This window comes from Musca autumnalis, unplaced genomic scaffold (assembly GCF_047663935.1).
Source record: "Musca autumnalis isolate F117 unplaced genomic scaffold, ASM4766393v1 scaffold_3, whole genome shotgun sequence".
NCBI classification, from domain to species: Eukaryota; Metazoa; Arthropoda; class Insecta; order Diptera; family Muscidae; genus Musca; species Musca autumnalis.
The window spans coordinates 77700001-77727645 of NW_027411866.1; the positions used below are offsets into that span (position 1 = coordinate 77700001).

General features: G+C 34.8%; 1 protein-coding gene across 6 annotated transcripts in view; it reads right to left on the bottom strand.

Moving 5' to 3' along the window:
* pigs (GAS2-like protein pickled eggs) overlaps positions 1-27645 on the bottom strand; it is a 418326-nt gene that overhangs the window by 224242 nt on the left and 166439 nt on the right. For 2 of the 6 annotated variants that reach the window (XM_073971919.1, XM_073971918.1), the window contains exon 3: positions 9030-9085. The exons of the other annotated variants lie outside the window; for them this stretch is intronic. The gene's annotated coding sequence lies outside the window, so the exon portion shown is untranslated. The remainder of the gene's footprint in view (positions 1-9029; positions 9086-27645) is intronic. 6 annotated transcript variants of the gene reach the window in all.

A 27645-nucleotide genomic window follows, 5' to 3' on the forward strand; every position in this document is an offset into this window, starting at 1 on the left:
CACAATTTCGAAAAAGTAGAAACGCAATTCTGCTTGTTTTTGCCTGCCCTACATGCCATTTCCACAGATTTTTGATATTCGAAAAAAAATGAAAAAATGACTAACCCTACTGTATACATAAGTAGTGCTAAAGAAATTTATTGCTGTGTGGATTTGAAGTACCCACCGGTATTTTGTGTTGATGATGTTGTAATGTACATTACTGTATGAAGGATAAGCGCCCACATGTGGTTGAACTTACAAGTTTTCCTTTTAAAAATATTGAACTAATATGTACTAAACACATCACAATCAAAGTCAGGATGCAATGACCTCATTAGTGAAAGTACTTCAAAGCCAGAAGAAAAGAGAGCACACACATGTGAAGATTTCATGTGTGGTATTAGTTATAGACGGAAATTTAATAGCATTCGGAAAAGTGGTACAATGAAAAGCTATACGATGTAAAATAAAATTATTATGTTTTACAAGTGTCTATAATCTTTAAGGTGCCATAGTGTGAGGGTATGGGGTTCATATGGCCCATATTACAAAAGCGTAGAACACATAATTAATAATTATTTTTCTAAACTGTACTTTATTTTGCAGAAAATTGTTTCGTAGAAAATTGTTCTAGAAGTACATTTAAACTTATTTAAAACTGAAAAAGAAAAGCGGCCGTTAATTTATTAATTTGCATTAATATTCTTATAACCACACAAACAACAGAGTAATAACTCTGAACCTAAGAAATATGCAAGTTCCAATAAACACTAAGTGGTGTCTGTCGCATTAAAAGCAAATTCACTTCACTTAAATGGACAAGTAAACACAATTTGTAAATTACAATTAATTCCGACAGTTTTAACTAACGATTTGAAAAGTAATGACAACAAAATAAGACTACAAAGAAAAAACAAAACAAGTCTATAAACAATTCATTTGTAACAACGGAGTAACTATAGGGGGGCTTGTAAGCAAATTAAGGCACTGAGAAAAATTCACAACATTTAAGTTGTTTTAGTTTTAAAAAAATCAATTATAATGAAGGACACAATGCTCATTTCACATATGACATTTCACGATACTATGTATAATGAATACAGATTTCAAATAGAAAGGTTAAAGAAAAACTCAACTCACTTCATAAGTAGTTCAATTCAACGATTCACATAAAAGAGCATGTGAACCACTCCAGTCTCTGTTGTTAATTTTAGTTCAATTCGCCAGTTAAATGAGTAAGGACCGGATTGTTGATGCCTGAGTTCGGATTCCAGAAAACATTATCTAAATTCTGACCATATTTTCTGTGTATCTATAATTATATTAGAAACATTAGGGAGAATAGGGAAATACTCGGTTTTTCACAAGCGGGTTCCAATTTTTCGAGTTTAAAAGGTTCTAGGTCCTTCGTTCCAAATAGATCCGAAATCGATATAAGTTAGAATCTTTCATTTTCATCGTTCAGGTGTTGAAAAAATAGAAGATGATCGCTGTTGGTGTGTTGTTATTTCATTGACATATAAAACATATAGAATAACATGAAACTACAATGTTCATAGATAAGAAAAATCAAAAAAACAAAAAAAAATCGCCGGAGCGATTTATTTATTTCATTTTTATCATCTATGAACATTGTAGTTTCAGAATCCGCAAATACTTCCCAGTTCAGTAAAAGTTAGTTCAAGAGCACCGTGCAATTTTAACATACATAGAACAGGGTGCTACTTAGAGATAAAGATACTGCGCCTTAATCTGTTGGAAAATATGATGAAACAACCTGTCGTTTGAACTTGACTTGTTAGCGTCGGATGAACCCTTCTTAGACAGGATGTATTGGAGGAGGAAATTGGTAAGGGAGAATCATCCATCCATCAAAAAGACACACGGCTACCTCTGATATCCAAAAATGACAAAGCTAAAGAAGTAATAACCCAAATATCGTTAGGTACTGCAGTCGGTACGTGAATAAGGATCCAAAAATCATCAGCAGAACGGAATATCAGTTGATAAGAACTAACCTCAAGTTAGAAAGGAAGTTTGAATTGAACTACCCTCGCATAGCTAAGAGGAACTTTCCTATCAGCGAAATTCCCACTTCATGTGCAGAGAGTGGTTCCATATTCTCGAGACCCCAAATAGATTATTGCGATGGTAGTTGAGAAGGTGTCAAAATAGTCGACTACCTCATCCACCTCAAAGTGGAATCGAAGGATAGCAACTCAGTTTCAACCTGTGAAGGTTATGAAGGTGTTAAGATCTATAAATCCCCAACACACTGCATAGATAAGTCCTACAACCATGACAGCTAAGGCACTGTCTTCTTGCAAGTAGTCACTGGTTGCTTCACTTCCCTAAGCCGCTAGTTTTCAGTCGATCAACCCGAAATCACGACCACTGTTTGTGGAAAGGATGAGATGATCACGAAGAAGTTTACACTGCCGGTCCATTGGTCTGCTTAGTAAACTTATGATGAAAATTCGTGAGAAGATCACTACTAGAGAGTCCAAAATCCGTATAGACAGTGCAGTCTTTGCAGAAACTTTGTACGTCTGCGAGGGAGAATAAGGTCAGTGTGAAGACCAGTTCTTCTCAGAAACCTTGCATGTCTAACCAGAAGCATGTTGACAAAGATGTATGGAGCTTGGTACCGAATCATTGGAGGGTTGATCTCAATGGGTGTATCAGTAATAGTCATTGCCTGCCGCTCGACGGTCATCTCAGGGATATCCTCATTTCAGTCGCTGCGGATCACAGCACCGTACGTAAGCCCTCTTAGCAATCGGTGGATGTTTTATGCAGGCAGTTAAGGGCATTGGCCCACTTTAGGAAGGCAGTAGCCTGCCGGCTTTACCTGTATGGGTACCTTCCTCTATGGAGCTGGAGAGATTACTGACTGAGAAACAGAAGGTAGGCCTACGGATGGGAAGTTGGAGGATTATAAATTCCTTTCTGAAGAATGGCAGACTTGTAATAACATTTTGCCACCGATAAAAAAGGAGAAGACTATCTAAGAAGTCGAGGGGGTTTCTAAACTTCGGATTAGGAGGTATGTGCTTCCGAATCTTTCAGAAGCACCAGTAGGACAAAAGCAGCAAGATACTAAAGTGAGTGGAGAAGAAGAACGTCGAAGAACGACGGGCTTGTCAAAAAGGTTGGCACAGATCATACAGGAGAAGACCATGTAAGAAGTAGAGGGGGAGGGGTTGGGTCCTGAACTTATGATTGGAAAGCTTATGCTTCGGAATCCCACAGAGGCACCAGTAGAACGGAAGCTGCAAGAGCTTAGCTTTGTGCAAATCTGAATCATTCCTAAGCTGATGCTGCTGAACTCCTTCAAACCTTCTCGACTTTAGTTGTCCTCATCGACCTATTCCGGGAACTTATTTCATATAAAAGTAAGATATAAAATGGGGGTCAAGTGGGGACAGGGTGAGAATGTGTATAGTTGTTAAAAATAACCTTAATTTAATTCTTCTTACTTGTAGTAGAAGTGACATGACTACACGCAGAAAAATTTATGTTAGAAATATGTTTGGATCCAAACAAATATATGTTTGGGACCGGTTGCAAACAAATTAATGTTTGGATCCAAACATAATATGTTTGGGTCCAAACAAATATATGTTTGCAACATTTTGTAACATATCTCAATTTGATATGTTTGGGTACCAACATATTTTTTATGTTAGAACATTTTTTTCATGGGTGGAGAGAGGATGTTTGTCAACGAGAGTAATAACAGTGCTCTCGCGGCGGTGGATTGCTGTTTTATAATGAAGAGTTGTGTGTATTGTATAATAGAAGACGTAGAAGCGAAGAAGGGGGCTTTGGTGGCGTGTATGCGACAAACTCGTGTGTTTCTTGTTTTGTTGTTGTTAACCAACTTAGGAGGAGAATAAGAAAAGAAGAAATGATATGAATTATATTTTATTTCTTTCTTCAGTGTTTTAGATGCCTTTGTAGAGTCAAGACGGTAAAGTGAGTGAATAAATCAGTGTTTTGTGTTTTCTTAAAGAAATTGTGCTTTTTAGTAAATTAAATGCCCAATACATTTTATAATTGAATCGGAAAGTTGAATGGAATTATTTTATTGGACAAGGAAGAAATCGCATTTAATATTGGTAATTACATACATACTTGTGTATATTTGAAATATGGCATATCCATATTTATTTATTACATTACATAATCATTTGATTCTAGATGCCGATTCCCCGCTGATGATTTCAACTATGAGGACAATTTGTTTTATTTCACAACAAAGGAGAAGCATTCAACTACGTTTCTATATATTTTTTCTTTTTAAAAGTGTGACTATTTACAAATTATTTCAATCAGTTTTTCTTTTATTAAATTGTGTTATGTATTTCTTTGGAATTTTGTATGTACCTATGTGTTTGTTGTTCTTTTGCCTTCCAATAAACAACCTCAACATTTGTGTGTATACTATGGAGATAGCCAGTGAGTTCTTACTGAGAGAAAGTGAGCACACATTTTAAAGTGTTTTACATTGAATTTTACGCTCCCTTGCTCTTAGTAAGCGCTCACTGGTGCATGTGTTTGTTTTTTTTTTGTGCCTTTTGGGTTTGTATTTTTTTGCACCCAAACATATAAAATGTTTGCACCCAAACATAAAATTGTTTCCACCCAAACATAAAATTGTTTTCACCCAAACATAAATATCTTTGCACCCAAACATATATATGTTTGCACCCAAACATATATTTGTTTCCACCCAAACATATATTATGTTTGGGACTGTTGCAAACATATATATGTTTGCTGCAAAATATGTTTGGGACATATGTTAGAGAGGCCGATTTTTTTTTGCGTGTACCTTACGTATGGAATGAGAATGCAACAGGCCTTTTATCTTTCCCTAAAAGACCTCTACCACCATGTTGAATGAATAGGAGAGCATAGGTCTGGTAATCCTTGAACGATTCTGATATAAAGAATTGGAGGATATTTGAAAAGTGTTCCTTCTCGGACAACATGATGATACTTTTTTAAATACCAGTAGATCGGATTTGGGTACATTCTGTGCGCTAACGCCTTCGACACTGTGTGAAAACAGTTGGCGCAGAGTCAAAAAAGTCAAGGGAGCTGAGAGTACTCATACCAAAACTCTCCTGACTTGTTAAGAGCACTCCTGCCAATCATATATCCGAGGAAGAAATCCCAACCGCTTTGGTGGAACGCTTGCGGATTTCTTGAACACACAATACATATCTCGAATAAGAGAAAATTTTACGAAGGATATTACCAACCTTAGCATAGAGACAGACTGCAATTGTTCAATTTGAAAGAAGATTCCATTTGTGAGACCATACACTCAATAGCATACGACATAATTTCAAATCCGTCAGGAGTTTAGCAATGTTGGAGCTGTTTTTTAGCCCTAAACTACCCGAAAATACTACAACTTTAATTCCTTTAGCAAAGTTGTAAACTAATTTTGTCAAATGTTGTAATGTTTTCTCAGTGTACACCAACATTAGCTATCGCTTAAATGCAAGATAGGTAATTGGATGCATAACTTTTATGGCCTGTGGGTTGGCAAAGAGCAGAGCAGTTACACTGTTTATTGTTGTTATTTTTTCTTGTTATTGAATGCTAATTTTTTGCAACTTAACTATTTTGCCTTGGCATGTGGCTTTAGGTTGAACTAGCTCTATGTAGCTAGCTTTATTGTACATATGCTTGTAACTTGTAATGACGTCAAAGAACCCTGTCAATGCGTAATTTAAGTATAACTGCAAATGGCCGAACTCCATTCAAGTCCAAGTGTTTGATTGGTGGAAAATAAAAAAAAAACTATTTCACTTCCAAAGATATGTGGACAAGTTTGTCCAACCAAGTTTTGGCCTTTGAAGAAAAAAGGTGGCTGTTATACCCACAACCGATGTTATATGGACAAGATTGGGGTTGTTGTTGTTATTCTAAGTTGTTTAACTGGGCATGTGCAAAGGTTTCAGGTGTGTGTGCGCGAGATTTTCGCTTTGTCAATTGCGCGTAATGTACAATTTTGTCCATTTTAATTGTACGATTTACGATTAATTTGTGTATTCAAGTGCGAATTCGTACATACACATGTACATTCGAGTTGGAGTTATTTCTTGGAATCATGCTGCTGTTAAGTGTTGCTGTAGAATAATAATAACAAATCTATTCGTAAAGTTTTGTTGTTTCATTTGACAATGTTTTTTGTAAATTTATTTGCAGCCTTAGATTTTGTACCCCCAATTCAATCGATGTGTACAAGGAGCACGTACGTGTTAGGTCCATACATACGAACCTGATTCTCAGGCCAGCGACACTCGGGTCTCTTGACGTTACATAAAATTGTGACAAAGATCACAAAAAATTAAAAAAAACATTAACCAGCAAGGCAACTGATTATTGTTAATAACAAATGTACCAGCAGCATGCCACCGACTCTTACTTTGGGTAAGGGGGTGCGGAGCTGTTGGTGTAAAAACATTTGACAATTTTAACAAATAACAATTTTCAAGAAAACTGCAACAACACCAAAGAATTTTAATGTTTTTCATTTTCATACAAATGTTCATAAATAATGTTCGGTTGGTTCGGTTCATTGGCTCTCTGCGTGGTCAATTGTAAAAAGACAACTTTGTATGCAAATGGATTTTTATTAAATTTATTAATTATTCATTTATTTCGTATGTCGAATTTAATGTTTTGTAATTGCTGTACAAAAAAAAAAAAAAAAAAAAAAAACAAAGACAATAAGACATCATTTGAATGAGAATAAGTGTCATCGGATACATGTTGCCATTTGCGGCGGCTAACAAAACCATAAACATGTGTTATTTTTGTTTAATGATCGTCACATTGTTAATTTTTACAAAATTTGTTTTGTAAATTTATTGCCGAGATGCCATGGCATGCGGCATAAAATAATTAATTAATTATTATTTTTTAATTGGAAAAAATGTAAATAGCTTTAAGGAGTGTCGCGAGAGATAAAAATGTAAAGCCACAATTTTGGAATTGGGGGTATTATAAATGGAAGTGATATTTAAAAACATATTTAAAAAACATTAAATATATAATGTAAAAAACATTAAAGTCTGTTGATCTTATATAAAATCTCCAAATAAGAGTAGAAATTTCTTACTGTATTTTTACTGTAGGTCTGTTCCAGAACCTTATAATTTTTCAGTTTGGAACAACATATTTTAAATAGCGAAACTTATATGAGTGTAAGTTGTTCAGGTCTACATGCTATTATGTGGTTACAACCCATCGAAGCAGCCATATTCCTAGAACTGAAGATAGACCCAGAACCCTATTTCATAACCTGCAGCAGTCAGAAATTTCTAAAGTGGGGCGCTATTTGCAAAAAAAGAAACAACAACAACAAATGTGAAGTGACATATCTGCCCCAGAATAAAACAACGATGTTGCGATAAATTTTCAATCTTTTCAGAGAAAAAAAGGGTGTTTCTATAGACACTTGCCAAAGGAAATGGTTCTTGTCAAAGGAAATGGTGCTTCTATTGATCCTTTCCAAAGGAAAGAATGCTTCTATTGATCCTTTCCAAAGGAAAGTGTGCTTCTATTGATCATTTCCAAAGGAAAGGGCGCTTCTATTGATCCTTTCCAAAGGAAAGTGTGCTTCTGTTGATCCTTTCGCAAGGAAAGAGTGCTTCTATTGATCCTTTCCAATGGAAATGGTGCTTCTATTGATCCTTTCCAAAGGAAAGCGTGCTTCTATTGATCCTTTCCAAAGAAAAGAGCGCTTCTATTGACCATTTCTAAAGGAATGGCTGTTTCATAGGCCATTAGGATTTTTACGTTGGGCGCCACTATGCAGAGGGCAGAAATTAGACTAAGTGAATCTCTTCTTCTACAGTGACGAGTATTTATTTCAAGTCGAATTTCTTTTTGGAAAGTTGAGATGTAGTTCTTCGCTTGGAAAGGATTAGCCAGAATGCCTTGTATAGCTAAAAAATGGGTGTATTAACCCAAATCGTGTTAGTCTTATCCCGGTAGATTTATCTCATGTAGTGAAACAGGGGTGGCTTGAATGAGTTGTTGATTGCAATATCGGACCCAACACATAGTAACGGTTGATTTAAGCATCTCCAAGGCGGTCTTGCGGTGCAAAACCTTAGTTCCCCATTACAATGACCCGGGAGTCAACATAATGTTACGATTGATTTTAAGGTCCCCGAGGCGTTCTTGTCATCTAAAACTGCCGTAGACCTAATAGAGTAGGACCTGAGCGATTCAAGAGCCGCTTGATAATCGAAGTAAATAGTCACTTGCTTATTAGTTCTGCAGCTTTTTTAATTGCAAAGATTTCGGCTTGGAAGACACTAGAATTTTCTTTCAACTTATATGAGAACAGTTAGTTGATGGTATCACCATAGACGCCTGCTCCTGTCCCGTTTCCGAGCCATAGATATAAATATTTATAACGTCTAGAGGTGGTAAGGTGTGGGTCCAGGTCTGCCCTGTGAGGTACATTAATTGGCACGAAGTTTATTTGTGGTGATATGTAATCACTAATTTTAGTGGTTGTTGTGGTAGTTTTTATGGGCGTAGAATCGCAGCTGAAAATCTGATGTTGTCTTGCCTGGATATCGAATTTGAGCAATCAGCGTGCGGACGGACATGCTTACTACCATTGCACCACTGTGCCCCCAAAATTATACACTAATCGAAATTTTCCAAGCAATCACTTAAGTTAATATTAATGTTTTTACTTCGAAATTGGTAGCAAAGATTCCTTTCACTGATTTTATACTTAAATCTATGTAACCGAATATGTTCTTATACGGACTATTGACCTCCACCCCTGAAAACTAAACTCTTAAAAATCATTTCCTTATTATCTAAAATAACTTATTATGTGTTATCAAATTTACATAAAAATTAATCTCAACAATAATTTGTTAACAACAATTCTTGTTTGTAGCCAACCAAATGGCATTGATTCTAATTCTTAAATAATAAGCCCAATACGAAACGGTTTATTGCCTCGAGACGTAACTACATAAGTGTTAAGTGCTACATACCGCCTTTATTTTTATCAAAATAAGTATTATCCAAACAAGCGAAAGAGATTAGATACCTAAAAAGAAACCAAAGAAAAAAAAACAATTTTGTTAGGTTATTGAATATTTCAAGTTCAGTGTTAACATAGCAAATTTAAAATACACAAATGACAAATACAGTGACTCCCACATTTATAAAAAAGGTGATTATTTTATAATGTAATATAATACAATTTGGTTTGCTGGAAATCATGAGATTATTATTTTATTATTATTCTGACAACAACTCTGAAAAAAGAAAAAATCTTAATAGCTGAACTCTAAATAATGACTTTGACATTATGCCGCCGCCGTCGGTCATCGTTGCCACCACCAACCATCACTGTCAAAGGCGATTTAAATGAATTCTTTCGAATTCGAGAAAACCTGTCAGATTATAAATTGAACGAGTTATTATCAAGACAGATAGAATTACTGGCAGGCACCTAATGTAAATATGTTTGTTAATGGTTAGTTGGATTGACATTCTCGAGAGAGACAGAGACATAGAGATATTATTCATTCACCTTAACTTTGATTTTTTGCTAATCATTTTTTTATTTGTAAAATAAAGCTTTTAATAAATTTCAAGAATGCCAAGTGCAGACAAAATATTCAATAAATAAACTCAATACAATTTCATTCAGCTTTTGTTTTGTTGTCTGATTTTTTGTTATTTGTCTTGGGGGATATTTCTTTTGTTAGAGAAACTACTACTGGCAATTGAGAAGCAGGCATTAAGAAGCTGTCAAGTATGCAGAAAATAAGAAAAAATCAATCACATCGTCATATCAAAAAAAAAAAATAATAATTACATTTTGATTGATGACAAGATACGCAACAGTACACTTTTGATTTAAAAGTCCATAAATTTCTTGGAATCGATGGGCAAACGTAATGAATTTGCCTTTGGCCATTGTAATGGTATGGCATGTTTCTTTTTAGTTGAGAAAGTGAGTATCCTCCCCGATTTTTACTTATCACATATTGATAAGGTGTAGCAGAGAATTTCTCCACATTCAACAAACATATTAAATATTATTTAGTTAGTTTCCACTCATATCATTACATTTTTTCCTATTCGTTCACTGGAAAATATCCGGATGTATGGTTGATCAATTTCATCGCCTTATGAAGTTATTCATAATTTCATACGAGTACCTAGCAAGTTAGCTTAGGGACGGTAAATTACCGCTTTAACATAACCAAACGCAATATTTTACGCTCTAAACTCCCTCTTTCAAAGTTAAAGTTGTCAGCAACTTAGTTAAATGTTTTTAGCTATAAATCATATGAGTATTAGTGGCGGTGGTGGTGGTAGGTAAGCCAATGAGTGACCATCGTGGGACAAAAGGGCTTGGGCTTGGCCGCCACCACTCCTTTAAGCGTAATTGTCACACACTCACTTTAAATTCATTGTTAAAATGAACTGTGGGGGAAATTATCCGTAACATAATATTAACCACTTAATAAAAACCATGCATAATGAAGTTAAGTTGAGACATTTGCAAGGCTAATATCAAGGAAATAATATTTCAAATTTACATTTCAAATCGTGAATGAAATTGTAAAACAAAATCTCAAAGGGACAAGGCCTCAAATACAGATTTGAAGAATATTTAAATAATATTAAAGGAGGCCTTCTATTAGACTTTACATATTAACTAGTGTTGGACAATCTCGTTCATTGGCCGTTCTCCAAACGGAACTAGGTTGTTAATTTTGCTCTTTGACTGATTATAGTTCAATATTTCATTTCCGTCTATCATTTTCTTGTGAATATCGTCCATGCTTCATCTTCTCATTATAAGTAATTAAAAGTAGTTTTATCAGTCTTAAAACTCACTTTACTCCACCTAAAACAAATATTTGGGACAAATACATCACTTATTTGGCATATAGGTATTATATGGAATTGACAAATGACACATGTTTTGCAAAACCCTTTAGGTGTAAATGTGGATTACAACTAAGAAAATAAATGTTTCGTATATCCACTTTTTAATCACTATAGAAAAATTAGTTAAAAATAATGTATTTCTTTTTAATTATAAAAATTTAAAAAGTTAAGTTTTTTTCTTGGTACGCATGTCCTGTTTAAAGTAGATGAGATAGAAGATCTTGGTATTATTTTTGATTATAAGCTGACATTCATTCACATATTGATCATATTATTCCGAAAGCATATTCTATGCTTGCCTTCATAAAACGAAATAGTGGTGATTTTAAAGACCCATATACCTTGAAATTGCTGTATACTTCTTATGTAAGATCTACACTTGAATATGGAAGCTTCATATGGAGTCCAATTTCTGCAAATCACATTAATCGCATTGAACGAGTACAAAAGAAATTTCTTAAATATGCACTGTCGTCATTAAATTTTGTTCACCCATTGCCGAGTTATGAATCCCGATCCCTATTAATTCATTTGGAATCCCTTGAATGGAGAAGAAAATGTCTTGCTTTATTGTTTATATATGATGTAATAAACTCTGCTATAGATTGTCCTTATCTTTTGTATAATATATCTTTTAATGTACCAAGTCGTAATTTGCGGACGGCTAATCTCTTTCATGTCAATTGTCATAGAAATAATTACGTAAATAATTGCCCCATTAATAGGGCTCTAATGGATTTCAATTTACTAAATAGATGTACTCAAATTGATTTTAGTGCAACAAAATATGCGTTGAGAGAGAATATTCAAAGATTTCTTCATTGATATTTTTATTATTATAAGATTATGTACTTAAAATAATGTAAATTATAGATATAAGTTTTTTCCTCAGTCTGGAAGGTTTAATAGACCATAGACTGAAAATGAAATGAAATAAAGAAATAAAAAATACCCCGATCGACTCACATATTATTTTTGAGTTTTGAATTCAGTAACGAAATGAACGAATTGTTTTCATCGCTAATTTTTCTTCAATATGACATATCTAAATTTTGAGTGTAATAGAGCGAAAAATAAAGAGAACTAGAAACTAAAAGAGCGAAAACTAAAAAAACTACCTGTGGGAATTTATATATAAACGAGTGGAGCTAAATGAAGGATATAAACGAATGAGCTGGAGAATCGTTTCTTTGAACCAGTTCGTTCATGAATGACAAAAGGTCTGTTCGTTTACTCAATAATTTGTACAAATTTGTACATGTCCAGTAACTTCTTGTAATCGACTAAGGTCTTTTGCATGGTACTGAAGAGTAAACGAACAACATCCAATAACAATTTGTACAGATTGTAAGTAAACGAACACACATATTATTAGAGCTCGAAACAGCATTTAGAAGTCAAAGTTTTGTGGCCCCAATGAAAACATATACAACCTATGTTATGTAAGCATTTAATCAATATTGGGAAAGGAATCTTAAAGATCCATCTTTTTTAGACTTTAGAAAAAGATTGAAGAAGTTTTCAAAGACTATCCTGTAATAATTGTTCCACAAACATCCCAGATGGGACAAGGGAGACTTCTCCCACATCAATGAGTGCACCCCGATTCATATTAGCTCAATGATATGGGACCTACAGTTTATCGCCGAGTCCGAACGGCGTGTCTTAAGACACCACTTGTAGAGAAGTTTTACATGGCTGAAATATTCAGGAATAGTCGCAAACATTACTGAGCGGTATTTTGCCACCGTTGAAAAATTGTTTGATGTTGCTTGGCCGGGGAATCGAACCCACGACCTTCAGCGTGCAAGGCGGGTGTGCATACCATTGCACCACGGTGGCACCATCCTGTTGCAACCTTAAATCTCCAAGTTTTATTGACCTTAAAAGAAGGTTTACATTTACTAAATCCACTCGATTTCAACTGTAAATTCCATTGCTTAAACGTCAAATGAAATCCAATGGATTTTCAATGAGTTTTCATTTGACGTATACGTAAAGGAATTGACAGTTGAAATCGGGTGGATTTCGTAAATTTAAACCGAGCATAAGTTAGAGAACACATGCATCCTCTCATTTTTTATTGTTATAGAGCGAAAACTAAAAACATGAACTGTGGGAAATAAATAAACGAGCAGAGCTAAATGAAGGATAAAAACGAATAAGCTAGATATATTTCCGTTCGTTCATTTCACAGAATCGATCGTTTTGAACTGTTTCGTTCATGAACAACATAACTCTTAAATTTACATTTCACAATATTGGGCGAAGCATCGTAGCAGCATTGAAAAATCTAAGTTTTATGGGTTTACGGAAGCATGTGAAATCCACTTTAGGTGAGCATTTGTTCAATAATGGAAAAAGTAGCCCCTAGTAGCTATTAAAAATCTATCTTTTGAAGACTTTAGAATATTATTATAGAAGTTGCCAAAGGCTAGCCTGTAATAGCCTCAAATCTCCAAGATTTGCTGCGCTTAGGTTAGGTTATAGGACGCATAGCTGTCTTAATTAACAGCTACTTCACTAAGAGAACTTATACAATGGACTATAAGGTCTCCGAGTGAAAAAGCCATTCATCCTATAGATTTCTGAACAAAGATGTTAAAGAAGGAGAAGACTTTTTGGCACGGCTTGGCTGAAGGCTGTCAGAGATTGGATCGTATGCTCACTAAGGTTATGATTTTTTGAAATTTTTTTCTCAAAAATGATTTCCTGTAATGAGAATGAATAACCTTTGGCCTATTAATGCCTATAATAACATTCATTCCATTTTATAAACAAGTAAGCAAAGGCTATAGTCGGACGGGGCCGACCATGTGATACCCTACACCACAACCTGTCGGAGTATTTCAGCCATGAAAAACGTCTCTACAAGTGGCACCTTAGGACACTATCAATAACTTAATATGAATCCATTGATATAAGAGAGGCCTCTCTTGTCTTTACTGGGATGTTTGTGGAAAAATATATAAATTAAACATTTCTAAATAATATTCGAAAATTGGAAAATTCACATTGATTAGCCCCTCCTGTTACATTTTCAAATTGTCTTTGAGTATCAGGTTCCTCTTTAGAATACACTTAAAATAAATACATATATACCACGCAATTTGGTATATTTCATAATTGGGAAAATTGGAAGTTTATTGAAGATCTAGCGTCCAAAATTGTGCACTTGTACCTCACATATGCTTCGAAAATTAAAAGAGACAATTAAACAGCAAAGAAGGGAGTATAAGTCAGCGGCGCTAATGGTGATATACCTTTAGCCTCTACAAATATATTTATTTTGTAACACGAGTTTGCTTCAAAATACGTGGAATCTGTAGGTATCGTAATATGGGGATATACCAAATTAATTTTAGTAAGCTAAATTCTATTAGAATTATTATTATTTATTTTTTCAAATTTGTAATTTTAGTTGGAGCCGGCAGGGGTTTTTGGAACTTCTGAACGATTATCTCAGGAAGTATGACTTACCCCGGGAAAGGGACCAGAATACGGAACGTAAAAAGAACCTTCTTCAAAAAGAAAATAATAATCAAATATATCTGATACGGCTCTTCAAACTGCACTTTCCCAAATTTTGTGTGGGAGGTACTCGAAGGACGGACAGATATAGTCCATATTCCGACCTGACACATGGCTGGATGAAATAATACGATGTGTAAAGTTTCGACCAATCAGAAAATCCCCTTGAGAGTTAACTTGCGGATTTGCGGCGCAAGTACAATCTGCTGAAAAAAATCATAACGATTCAAAGGGACTCTTAAATTTCCCCTTTCCGAATTTTGTGTGGGAGGTACCCTAAGGACCGATATAGTCTCTTATCCGATCTATATCTGGATGGAATAATAATATATGGAAAGTTTTTAGCGAATCGATTGCTCACTTCGCCAGTTATCGTTCACACAAATTTTCGAAAACAATTTTGAACTTTTTTTGGGTTAGGTGTGTACCAACATCGCCTACATTCGAACTTAAACAAAGCTTGGGCAAAATATTACGAAGTATAAAATTTGGTTCTAATCGGTAGATCCGTCCGAGAGTTATCGTCCGCACCAGCCAGCTAGACATTAAAAGAGACAGATGAACGGACAGGGCTAAATAGACTCCAAATTGTCTGAAACGAATTTCGTCCAAATATACTTGGGGTCTAAAACCTATATTTCGCTGAGACACATCTTTGGTCGTATTTTGTTTGTATCCCCTTTACCCTAAATCATGAGGTATAAAATAGGTGGCGAGGCGACCCCATGTTGCAATATTTGTATAAAAATCCAATTTGACAACTGAATTGAAAATTTCTCTGTCATGATAGAGACAATTTGTAGCATGGGAGGAAATTGTGGTTCTCTACACAAAACACATTATATATCAGGCAGAAGGTGCGTTATCTAGCAGACACATTATTGCAATTTGCATCATTTTTCCATATGTAGGCTCCTTTGCCGGTATATGCCCTCCAGGAATTAAAATATGGACCAAAAATAAAATTTTTATATTTTTCATACAAAAGTAATGGTCTATGTCAACCGCTAAATATTATCAGATAATCATGCAAACTTATAGGCATTTTCTTCAACCTAAACTCTTACCTCGTGCAAAATTTCGTGACTATTGAGCTATAGTTGCGACCTCTAGCGGGTTTATGATTACACTACAAACAAAAAAATGGATATATTAGGCTGTAACTCAGTTATCTGATCACGTTCATCAGTATAATTGACATCAATTGAAAGGTCAAGAGATCGTCTTCCAAATATAATTCACGAGTGGGGAGGGTGTCTTTCAGGAACAGAGATATAAGCTGTTTATTAAAAATTTTCACAATTTTCACACAAAAGTTGTGGTCCATTTAACCCTCTAAATATTATCTGATCGCCATCTCAAATTGCAAGCTTCTTCTTTGTCATATACTCTTACCTTATTTAAAATTTCTAGGCGATCGGACTATTATTGCGACCTACAGAGCAGCTACAAAATCTGATAAAAATTATGTTTTTGGTCCATTTCACCCGCTAAATATTTCACGATCATCACCAATCAAAATAGCGATCTATTCTGATGTGAAGCCGACCTCCATACCAAATTTTGTGACGATCGGTCCATAATTGCGGCCTGGAGTTTGATTACAATTTATAATGGACAGACGGACACACGGACGGACGGACGGACACACATCTCAAAATCGCTTTATCTCGCCGAGATATGAAGATTGGTATACCACATTGGGGGTCTCCGACGAATATTTCGCGGTGTTACATGAATTTTTCCCAAAATAAACTTATAATACCCTTTCCACATAGTAATGTAGGGTATAAAAAGGTTCCGCACAAACCACTTTAAATTTTTTTGTTTTTTAAAAAAATGCTATGAAGTGAAAACAATTTTTTTTCTCAAAAATGTATTTCCTGTTGCACGTTTTTTCTCAAAAACTTATTTCCTGTTGCACGAATGCATGACCTTTTGCCTATTAATGACTAAAATAACCGCACAAACCACTTTTAATTTTTATGATGTATGAAATAAAGTTATATATAATATAAAAGATATACTTCATTTTGGTTATGTCGTGTGTCCTTATACCTGTTAAAACCTGATAAAAAACCTGATAAAAAGCTGCTTACAGTGACTTCAAAAAATTGTCAAAACTTCTGAAAAATAAAAGCAATTTGTGTGGAAGTTTTTTTATCGAATCACTTTATAATTAAGATTTTATCTAATCTCGGGTAAAACTTCATCAAAATATAATACAGGGGTAGAAGGTTGTAAAAAAGTCATAACCCTAATGTTCACTCATGAATATCAGTCATTTGGTCCTCAGCATTGGAAAGCGACATAAAAAGTGTTCGATGGGCTTTGCTTTTTCTTCATCTTCGCATAGCCTGCAGTAGTCAGAAATTTCATACAGTGACCTGTGATTAATCCTACTGCAAATTTCAGGACGGACTTCTACAAGGAAAAACCTTGAAAACCCTCTAATTGAGTTCGTTGTGCCAAATCTGTCTAGCCTTTTCCATATAACTTTGTTCTAACAGCCACATGAAGTGGCAGCAAAGGATGGTTTATCGATTGAAACGTCAGGTTCTGGATCGAAAACGAGCCAGTTCATCCGCTATTGCCTTTCCTTCTATATTGTTCTGATCCGGAAGACAACATAAAATTACTATTGATTCTAGGGTCGCTAAGGCATTCTTGTAGTGCAAAACCGACACAGTCTTCATATAGTGGGACCTTAATGAAATAAAGGCCGCTTGACTATCGACGTAGGTAATCACCGATCCATCGATGTTCTTGTTCCTATTGTCTATCAGTTCATCAGCCGAACTTGTTGGGTTCGTTGTGCCAAATCTGGCTATCCTTATTCCTAAAGTTTTGTTCTATTAGCCTCAAAAAGTGGTACAGGAGTGGCTTGATCGAGTTATTGATTGCAACATGGTGTAACTTCTATCCGCAATGCGTTGGTTCATCCGTCAACATGAAGTTACAATTAATTTTAGGGCCCCAAGGTGTTCTTACAGACCAAAACCGTCGCAGTCTTGATACAGTGGGACCTGAGTGACTTAAGGACTGCATGACTATCGCCGGTTCATCTATATCCCTTTCCTGTTGTTTTTCAGTTATGTAGATTTTTTCATTGCAAAGGTGTCGGCTTGGAAGACATCACAATTTTTGTTCAACTTATATTAGAATTGTAGCTTGAGGGTATCGCTATAGACGCCTGATCCCGTGTCATTAAAGCCATCGGTACAAATCTCAATAAAGTCAAGAGGTGGGGGTTGTGTTGTACAGGCCTTCCTCTCAGGTATATGTTGGCTCGAAGTTCACAGATCACAGATTTCTTCCGAGTTCAGTGTTTATTGTTGCAACAGCATATAAGCATATGTTTGATGCTGGGTTGGCAGCCGCTAGCCAAAACACTATGGCTTCGGGTCAATCCGGTAAGAAAAAAACCTCTGCTGGGGAATTGGAGCTCAGTGGTAATTCTATTCGTCCATGTATGGCAGCCTAGTCGTATTTGAAACTGCGCCATAAGTTTAGCTCCTTGACCCGAAGTACACTCGTGGTTGGCAGTTCCTGCACTACAAAATTCAGTGGAGGAGATCCAGTAGGACATTTAGGGAAGCCTATGGAGTGCTCTTTGTGAAATCGGTGATTAGAATTCATGATGCTCTTTGGAACTTATTTAATTTACCATAAATGATGTCTTGATGTCTCAATGCATTCCACCATCACACCGGAGCCCCATAGTCCAGAATTGGACATATAATGGTCATAAAAATCGGGTTAATGACCTGTGGTCTCAGTCCTCAGGTCTTGTCAATGAAATTCAGGCAGAAAACCAGTGCTATTAGACCCCACTTGGTGCGTTCCTGGACATTGTTTTTCCAAGTTAATTGGTGGTCCAGAATAATTCCGAGGTACTTAGTTGATCTAGATGACTACGTCGATAGCTTTCTAAAGTAATTCGTTTATCACAAATAGTCACGTTAATGGCGATAAGACACCACCTTGTGCGTGTGTCCCAGGTTGCATACCTTCGAATTGAACTCTCACCGATGTTTGAATTGGTTATCCTGTGGCTAAACATTTTGCCAATCCTATTGATCAGTGCCGAGGGAACACCTAAGCTTATGATTGAATTATGGACGGATTCAAGCCTGACGTTATTGGAGGCAGTTTGAACCTTCCATATTTCTCTTGATTAACACAAGGACCTCAATTAGTGGCGATTCCACCGACTTAACTTCAATGTAGGAATGGTGGGAAGAACTTATGTTGACCTTAGATAGGTACCATGTGATACCCTATACTTCTACGTTTCTGCTTTAACTTTCGCATCTGCGAATGGATGTGGTTGCATTATGTATGAACATTGTAGAATATCCTATATTGAGGGTTGTAGAGTGGTCTGTGCTTCAACGAGCGAGTACAAATAATATAAATAATATAAAATATATATAAATAAACCAAACCGTGAACTAAAACCTTCAGGTAGTAAAAAATTGAAGCGTAACGTACACTCCGGTTCATCTGAATAGAACCAGCCAATATTTGTCTACAAATACCGTTATATCTGACGAAAGAAGAGGAATTGTAAATTATAATTTTGTGGACATGTAGGGTATATAGTAGTCGATATTTTCAACACCTAACATGTTTCACATATGCGTTATAACGGTACTTTTTACTCGCTTTATTAAAAAATGTCAAAATATAAGCATGTTTTAATGGTTCACCAGGATAGAACCACCCTAAGAATTTACACAAATCCTTTGTTAGATGTGGTAAACTTTAACAAAAAAACTATTTATAATTATAAATAAATGCCGTGAGTGTTGATTGCCATCAAATATCATGCAAAAATTTGTACTAGGGTCTTGAAATTTGATGAAAATCGAGGCTTAGAGCTCCAAAAAAAATATTTGTATGAAGAAATCGGTAGAAACACTTTACAAAGACAAAGTTTTATACTGAATTATGTTCAAAATTTTCTATACTACAATAAAATTACAAAAAAGTCAAATTTGATAGGTCTATGAGTCCGAAACAGAGGAAATATGGTTAAGATAATTCAAAATTCTATCTTTCCAATCCAAAAATTGATATTTTATCTCAGGAAAATGACTGCAAATCGATGGGTTCCACCCAGTTTCGTTGGCTGTGAACATCTACAGGTCCAAAAAATAAAGAAAATCCCACCGCCGAACGCTTCATGTCAACATCAAGGGTTTGATTTAGAAGATATCGCATGACATGGAAAGCACAGAAACATAGGCGCTCTTTTTTGTGTAATAACGGATCAGAAATATTTTTTCGGTACTTATACTATGAGGAAAAGTTGTGTGAACATCATAACCATCAAAATTAAACCCTTTCCTTTCGAAAAAATTAACGTCTGCCTTCCCCTATCGCTAAGCTGTTTCTTCACATCAAATGCCTTAGAACCTTTTGAAATTCCAAGGACTTGATGGTGACATGGAACGTTCGGCGGTGGAGTTTTCTTTATTTTTTGGACCTGTAGATGTCCACAGCGAACGAAACTGGGTGGAACCCATCGATTTGCATTCACTTTCCTGAGATAAAATATCAAATTTTGGATTGGAAAGGTAGAGTTTTGAATTATCTTTACCATATTTCCTCTGTTTCGGACTCATAAACCTATCAAATGTGACTTTTTTGTAATTTTATTGTAGTATAGAAAATTTTGAACATAATTCAGTATAAAATTTTGTCTTTATAAATTGTTTCTACCGATTTCTTCATACAAATATTTTTTTGGAGCTCTAAGCCTCGATTTTCATCAAATTTGAAGACCCTAGTACAAATTTTCCCATGATATTTGATGGCAATCAACACTCACGGCATTTATTTATAATTATAAATAGTTTTTTTGTTAAAGTTTACCACATCTAACAAAGGATTTGTGTAAATTCTTAGGGTGGTTCTATCCTGGTGAACCATTAAAAAATGCTAATATTTTGACATTTTTTCATAAAGCGAGAAAAAAGTACCGTTATAACGCATATGTGAAACATTTTAGGTATTGAAAATATCGGCTACTATATACTCTACATGTCCACAAAACTATAATTTACAATTCCTCTCCTTTCGTCAGATATAACGGTATTTGTAGACAAATATTGGTTGGTTCTATTCAGATGAACCGGAGTGTATGTAAACTAAAGTGGTGTGCCAAGTAGAACTATGCTGTGTGCTTAGTAAAGTCTTGTGAGAATACGTGAATTAACGGTAATAAGGCATTCTAGAATCATAATCTAATGAACCCTCGTTTTATTTGTACACATCTTATCGGAAAATAGAACAACGTTTAAACGGAGATAAGTTAAACCTAATACGGTGACTATTTTATTGTATCACCATCTAAAACCATAGGATACTTATCCTTGTCTCTAACCTCATACAAAATTTCACCTATTTCACCTATGTAAACGTAGCCATATTTGTTTCACTCAAATTTATCGCAATGCTTTTGTTTGTTTGTTTTTTTTTGGTAGAAAAAAGAACATTCCTTTTAAGTTAGCCAAAAATCTAAAATTACAGCCAACACCCAAAATCGAAATATGTCAATGCCCCCGTTTCGTGTGACTGACAGCAAACTTGTGGCATTTAATCAATGGTTCCTTAATTTGCAAATAACACAAACATTTGTGTACTTTGTACCCACTCATAGTCATTCAAGAAGTTGGCATGTCTTCGTTGAGGTATGTATGTATGTACATATGTACTTTCATCTATGCACCATGTTTCTTTACTTTGTATGTTTGTCTCCAAGTTGTGTCTATTTCTATTGGTCACTACATACTGATCGGGTGCGGAATGTGTGATCGATTGGCTCACCGACCACCCATAAAGATCCTTTTGTTTACCATGGGACATTTATTGAGTAGCAGCAGCACCAGCGTTGATCATTATCATCATTTGCATTGTTTATGCTGCTGCAGACGTTGTTGTTGACACTTCTGTTTTACGTTGTAAAAGAGATCTTTTGGGGTTTTACTATATCTCTGGTAAACGAACATTTGTCGCCATCATCGGAGATTTTTCTTTCTTCGGACATTTGTCAAATACAAGCGATTGTTTGTTCGCAATAAATAATTCATTTCACATTTGTATAGAAAAAATTAAAGTTGTAACGTAGAATGTTTTCAGTTAACCATTGGGCGATATGTACATACGAACAATACCCCTGTCTATCTGTCTGTCTACTCAATTTCTATGTTCGTATTTGTTTACCATTTCGTTACTTGATTTAATTCGATATGACGATTCGAATTCATGAAGTATTATTTGTGTCCAGTTCCATATTCACAAATCGCTTATGAATACATTTATTGACAGCCACTGAAGTAGTGGTTGGCTGGATGGAGTACAACTGAAACTAAAAAAGATTGCTGCCACCGTAGCGTTTGTGTGGTGTTGTGGTGCTGCTGGAACGCTTTTTCTAACACGTGTGTATCGTTAGTTTACTATTCTTATCGGATCAATATTTTTATACAATTTTTTTCTGTTTTCAATAACGATATAAACAAGTTTAATTTTCATAAGCTAAGGGTCTTGGTGTGTGTGTGGCTTTCTAGCTTTGTGCTTTATTTGCACAGAAATCATGTGTGCAATTTCGAAGTGATATCCCCACGGAAAAGTAGGAGTAGGGGGGAAAGTAAGTAGATAAGACAAAAAATACATACAATTTGTATCTTAAGAACCACCATAAAGTTCTCAGGTGTTTCAATGGCGACAATCATCAATAATATTGTGGCGTTTGGTACGCTTCAGTTCTGCAAGCCGAACGAACGGCAAAACAAGTTTATTTGATTTGTTTGGTGGAATAAAATTGTTTTATAATTGATATGTTATATATTGCCGGCATAACATGGGCACTTTACTTTATGATCTGTTAGAAATGTGACTTAAAATCAATAATAAATTTTGTTGTTTTTTTTTATTTGAAGGTTATGTTGGCGATATGTTGCTGCATAACATTTTCCTATTAATAAATCTAATATTCAAGCCAATAAATCAATCGGTTGACATGGGAATTTCAGATACAAATCAAGAGCGAATGTTTGGTGTTACTCAAGGAGTGAAACACCTGGGGCTAAATCATTTTTCAGCGCACAAGAAGCATAAAATATTGTGGCAGTGGTTCAACTAAATGAAAGTGAAGTGGAAAGTAACGCGAGTGTATAAAAAAATAAATGTTCTTAAGTTTTCTCGAATAATTTCCATGAGATAATTATATAAAGTTACCTTACTATGTGTGTTCTGTTAGTTTAACAGTAAAAGTGGCGCCCAACGCCAATCGCTTTGAAAATAGCATACACCATTGTATTTCCGAAAGAGAAAAAACATTCCAGGACTATTCAGTTGACATTGCTTCTGATCAAAGATCTTTTAAATATGGGAAAGTCAAGAAATAAAATCCACATTGGGCGCCATCATTGGGAAAAAATTGGGTACGAATGGCACTGGTAAGACTCAAGTTAATTTGGATGAATTTCGGAATTTGAATTGTAACGTAATCTTTTATACCCTTAGCATTAAGCTAACGAGGGTATATTCACTTTCATAGTGCAAACTGTGCCTCAACGAAATAATGGTTTTAGACCCCCAAGTATGTTTGGACGAAATCCGTTTCAGACAATTTGGAGTCGAATGAATAACGTTCGTCGTCTGTCGAGCTGGCTGGAGCGCACGACAACTCTCGAAAGGATTAACTGATTTAGTTTAAAATTTGGCTTTCTGAATATTTTGCCCAAACTTATTTTCGAAGATGGACCATATCAGTCCACTCCCCCACAAAAGTTCAAAATTGTTCGCAAAAGTTATGCGCACGATAAATCTCGATGGGACTAACCGATGTTCATATCGTAATATATTAGATGAAATTCGAAGATGGTGCTCCTCCTCTTTCCGATACCTCCCACTGGATTTGGTCCAAACTTTGGATCTCGAAATATTTTTTGTACAAAATTAGTTTATGTTCATAAGTGGGGCCTAACGATCCACTCTATAGGGTACACCCCACACAAATATTCAAAATTTTTGTTTAAGCTCGGTTATGGGTCTGTCCGGGGATCCTTTGGACATTTTTACCGAAAGTACAAATGCATGTTTCCTGAGATAATGGTCCAAAATCTCTAAATTATATGGTGATCAACTGAAATGTCTGGTGGGCGTGATATCTATCGAGAGGAATGACTTCCAAAATAAGACCCACTTCCAAAATTGACTATGTCGGTCCATTACTTTACAAAAACATTTTAACTTTGATCCAAATCCATATTTTTGTCAGCAAGGCATATGCCCAAAATTAAAAAAAAAACATTAAATGCATAAGGAAACGCACACAGGCTGAGGGTATATCTCTCGCCGACTGATACTTGTTTACTTTTTATAAAGCATTTAATTTATTTGTATCAGTTTTACAACAACAACTACTTTATGGAGTTTACTACAATCATGACATTATCGCTTAGTCTTATTTACACTGTTTACTTATCCATTGTTTTGTTGTACTTTTCTCTCTCTTATATTTGTTTTTAGCATTCAGTTGTAGCTTACATTGTGACGCCACTCACTGCTCTCGAGTATTTATTACCTCTGTCCCATTAGTTGTTTACATTCATTTGTCTATTTGTACGCGAGTTTGTGCATGTGAATCTATTTGAAAATTGGAGAATCTCCTAGATGAAGGATGCTAGAACAGTCTACGCATCAGTGGGCGATAAATGTAGGAGAGTTGCAGCTGGGCGAGTGAGTTGTAATTCAGACCGCGACTTAAAACCGTCAGTGTAAGCTTAAAAAGAGTTATCTGAATAGAGTAAAGCTGTGTGCTTACTAGAGATAAGGGTTGTTCTTAATAGAAAAATAAATTCATGCATGGATAAAGTCAATAAAGCATTCTAGAATCGTTTTATTGGGAACAAATCGTATTGGGGGATAACGCAACATCTATATGAGATCAAGTTAAACCCTAAATATATAAATAAAATTATTCCTATAAATTGTGTTATTAACAATGTGTAACACGAAAACATTAACCATATTCTGACATCGCAAAAAAAACTGGTTTCTCTTGCCGTTTTTCCAGACACGCACTTTCGCTGTTATCGGCCTTTAAAGATTTGTGGCCTTGATTTCAAATGGTATCATTTTTTCAGGGTCATATCTTGCAAACCGTTTAAAAAGTTTATCCCTCCAAATCCTTTTGATATTTTATGCCACAGATATTGGAAAATGTACAGTGAGTCAACTAAGTATTTTGACTCATTAAAAAATTAAAAAAGTAAATAAATGCGTTAACAACCCAACAATATAGGGAATATTTCTATGCAGTATACATATTTGTGGTAGTTTATGTCCATTATCTGCAATATTAAAACTGAAAACTGAACTGGCACTCATCAAACACGCTTGAAGGAGTTTTTGTGATCTGGGAATATAACACAGATCTGCAAACTTTGACTTTAGATAAATAACTCACCTCTGACACCCTTTTATTGATATGTTAAATAATCGTTCTAAATTCTACAACAGTTAGATATTCTTTTTTTGGCAATTTGTTTTTTTAATAAACAAACCTAGCATCAAGAATTTCTAACAAAACTGGTTTTAAAAAAATTAACAGCTTCTACTCAATTCGTTGAAAGAAAAAACTTTCAAACAACACAAAGAAGAATCTCCAATAAATCATTTCTTAAATGCTGTTATTCTATGGAATTTTAAGCTAAACCTAATTTTTGTCTGTTTGTTTTTTTTTTTTTTTGACAAATCGTCACATTAGGGATGTCCACACTGGTGTTTTAAACAATCAACACCGGTGTTCAATAATGTTTAAAGCTTTAAATCACATCGAATCTAAATATTAACAACTGCGTATTACAAACAACAAAAACAATAATAACTAACAGTTAATAAAAAAAATCGAAAACCAAAACAACTACAAAAAAAATGCTAACAAGAAAACAAGTTCTTTATCTTTAAAGGGGTTTCTTTTGAGGTTGGGTTATGTAGTGTGCTTGCTGCAAGCATCAATGTTTGTTTTTTACAAAAAATCTCAATTTTTTATTATACCAATTAATGTAAATGCGATCATTTGTTTTTGGTTATTGGTGGTGTTTAACAAATTATTGTAATACGGTAGTAGTCGCAAGCCTTTCAGCTAACTTGTGGTGTAAGCGTGCGGCTTGAGTTGGAATTGGGTGCTCGGTGTTTTTTTCGTACAGTTTAATGAACGTCAATAAAACTCTGCAAATTTTTTCAGGAATGACAAAACGTATAAAACGTTTGCCATTGCTTATGGGAAATGGTAATTTTTGTCGTTAATTTTTGCAAAATATGCTTTTGAAGTCTGAGGCAGTTAAGGTCTCGTTTCATAAGGGGCTGGCTTTCTTGCATAAGTAATTTCTGGTAAAGAACATAATATTTTGATATTGTTTAAATTTTGTTCTAACAGTAAACACATGCAGCTAACTTTTTCTCTCTTACGTTTCGGTGCATGTAACTGCGCGGTCCCAGAAGTTAGTTAAAAGTGTGCAAAAAAAAATTAAACAAAAAAGTGAAAAAATAGTTTTCGCAAGTTGTGAGAGCAAATTAAACATATTTCTATATTTGTTTTAAACAAACCATGAATACATAATTAAAGTGATTAAAAAAGTCTACATAATGTAAAATCTTTATACTTAAAAAATTAGTATTTGCTTTAAAAAAAATGTGTTAAAAAAGTGGTACCATATGGAACCATCACAGGGACGCATTATAAATCTGTCAAAACATATTGCTATCGGGTTTTAAGTGTATAAAAAGCGTTGTTTATATATTTTTTGTACATTTATAAGGTTTTTATTTAATTTTTATTAATTATGGTTTATTTTAAGTATGAAACTATGTGAAATACAGGCTGTTTAGAATTTTTGAATGACGGGGATGGTGCAGAGGAAAAAATTGCTGCCGTTTCAGTGTATGATTGAGCTGGGGATGAAGCAGATGAAAACGAAGGTGGCGCCATTTTGGATTCACACCACGATTAGTTGTGTCAAACAGCCGAAATCGAATTTTATGGATCGAATGACGATTATGTTATGCTGGAAGAGGGAATCGACAAAGAAATGCCCAAAGTCGAAAATTGTAGTATTTCGCAGGGTGCATCGAATCAATTACGCTATGTTGGCCCAGAAATAAATGTGTCAAATTTGAAGGACAAATTTAAATGGTCCCAGTCTGCATTTCATGCCTCGAAACACATTTTTCCAGACGAAAGTTTTATCGATTGAACAATTCTTCGACGATTATATGTTGCAAATGATTTGCAGAAAAAGTAATGAATATGGTGTGCTTATTTCCCAAAAGAGCCAAAATTTTGCGGAAAACGAACTAACACTTTTCCAAACTTAAATTGCATACATGCTTTAAAATATATCACATTTTCAGCCAAACAAATTGATTCTCTTTACCAATAAGAATACATGAATTACCCAAACCAAATAAATATACATTTTATTTGAATTTCTGTGTTACCTTGATGATGTCACATCATTGATGTACCATGACTCTCAGTTGATCAGATATTCTTCCGATACTGTAAGCTCTTATGAAAGTACGAGTATCAGACATTTTAAGGCATCTTTACAGTCAGTAAAATTATGCACTTTTCACAAATGTAATTTTGAAATTCACAGTGATAAAAGTGGCGCCCAATTTCTATATATCGTAAATGTGATTGAATTCTTTTTCACCCGGCGGAAATTTCACAATCACCTAGTACTGTAAAAGGAACCAATAGATTTGAACATTCATAGCATTGCTATCTTCTACTGCTATGATTGAATTGCCGTAATCCGAAGGAATAATATTCTATGATGGGCAAACATAACCGAATTTTCAGACATGCTATATTGTATGTATGTATCTATTACACGAACTGGACGTGGCGCCCAACGTCGTTGTCTTAAATAGAGATATAATTGACACTAGTATAATTTGGCTATACAATAGGGACTATATGAGGTCTTTTGTAACTCTTACCTATAAAATAATTATTTCATATTTATTTGAAAAATATTCCTTTAATAACAAATTTCAATATTTCAGTTTCATATTAACTCAGTAAACACTATTAGCCGCCCAATACAAAAACGACAGCAAAGGAGATGAACACGAAAAAACTTCAGT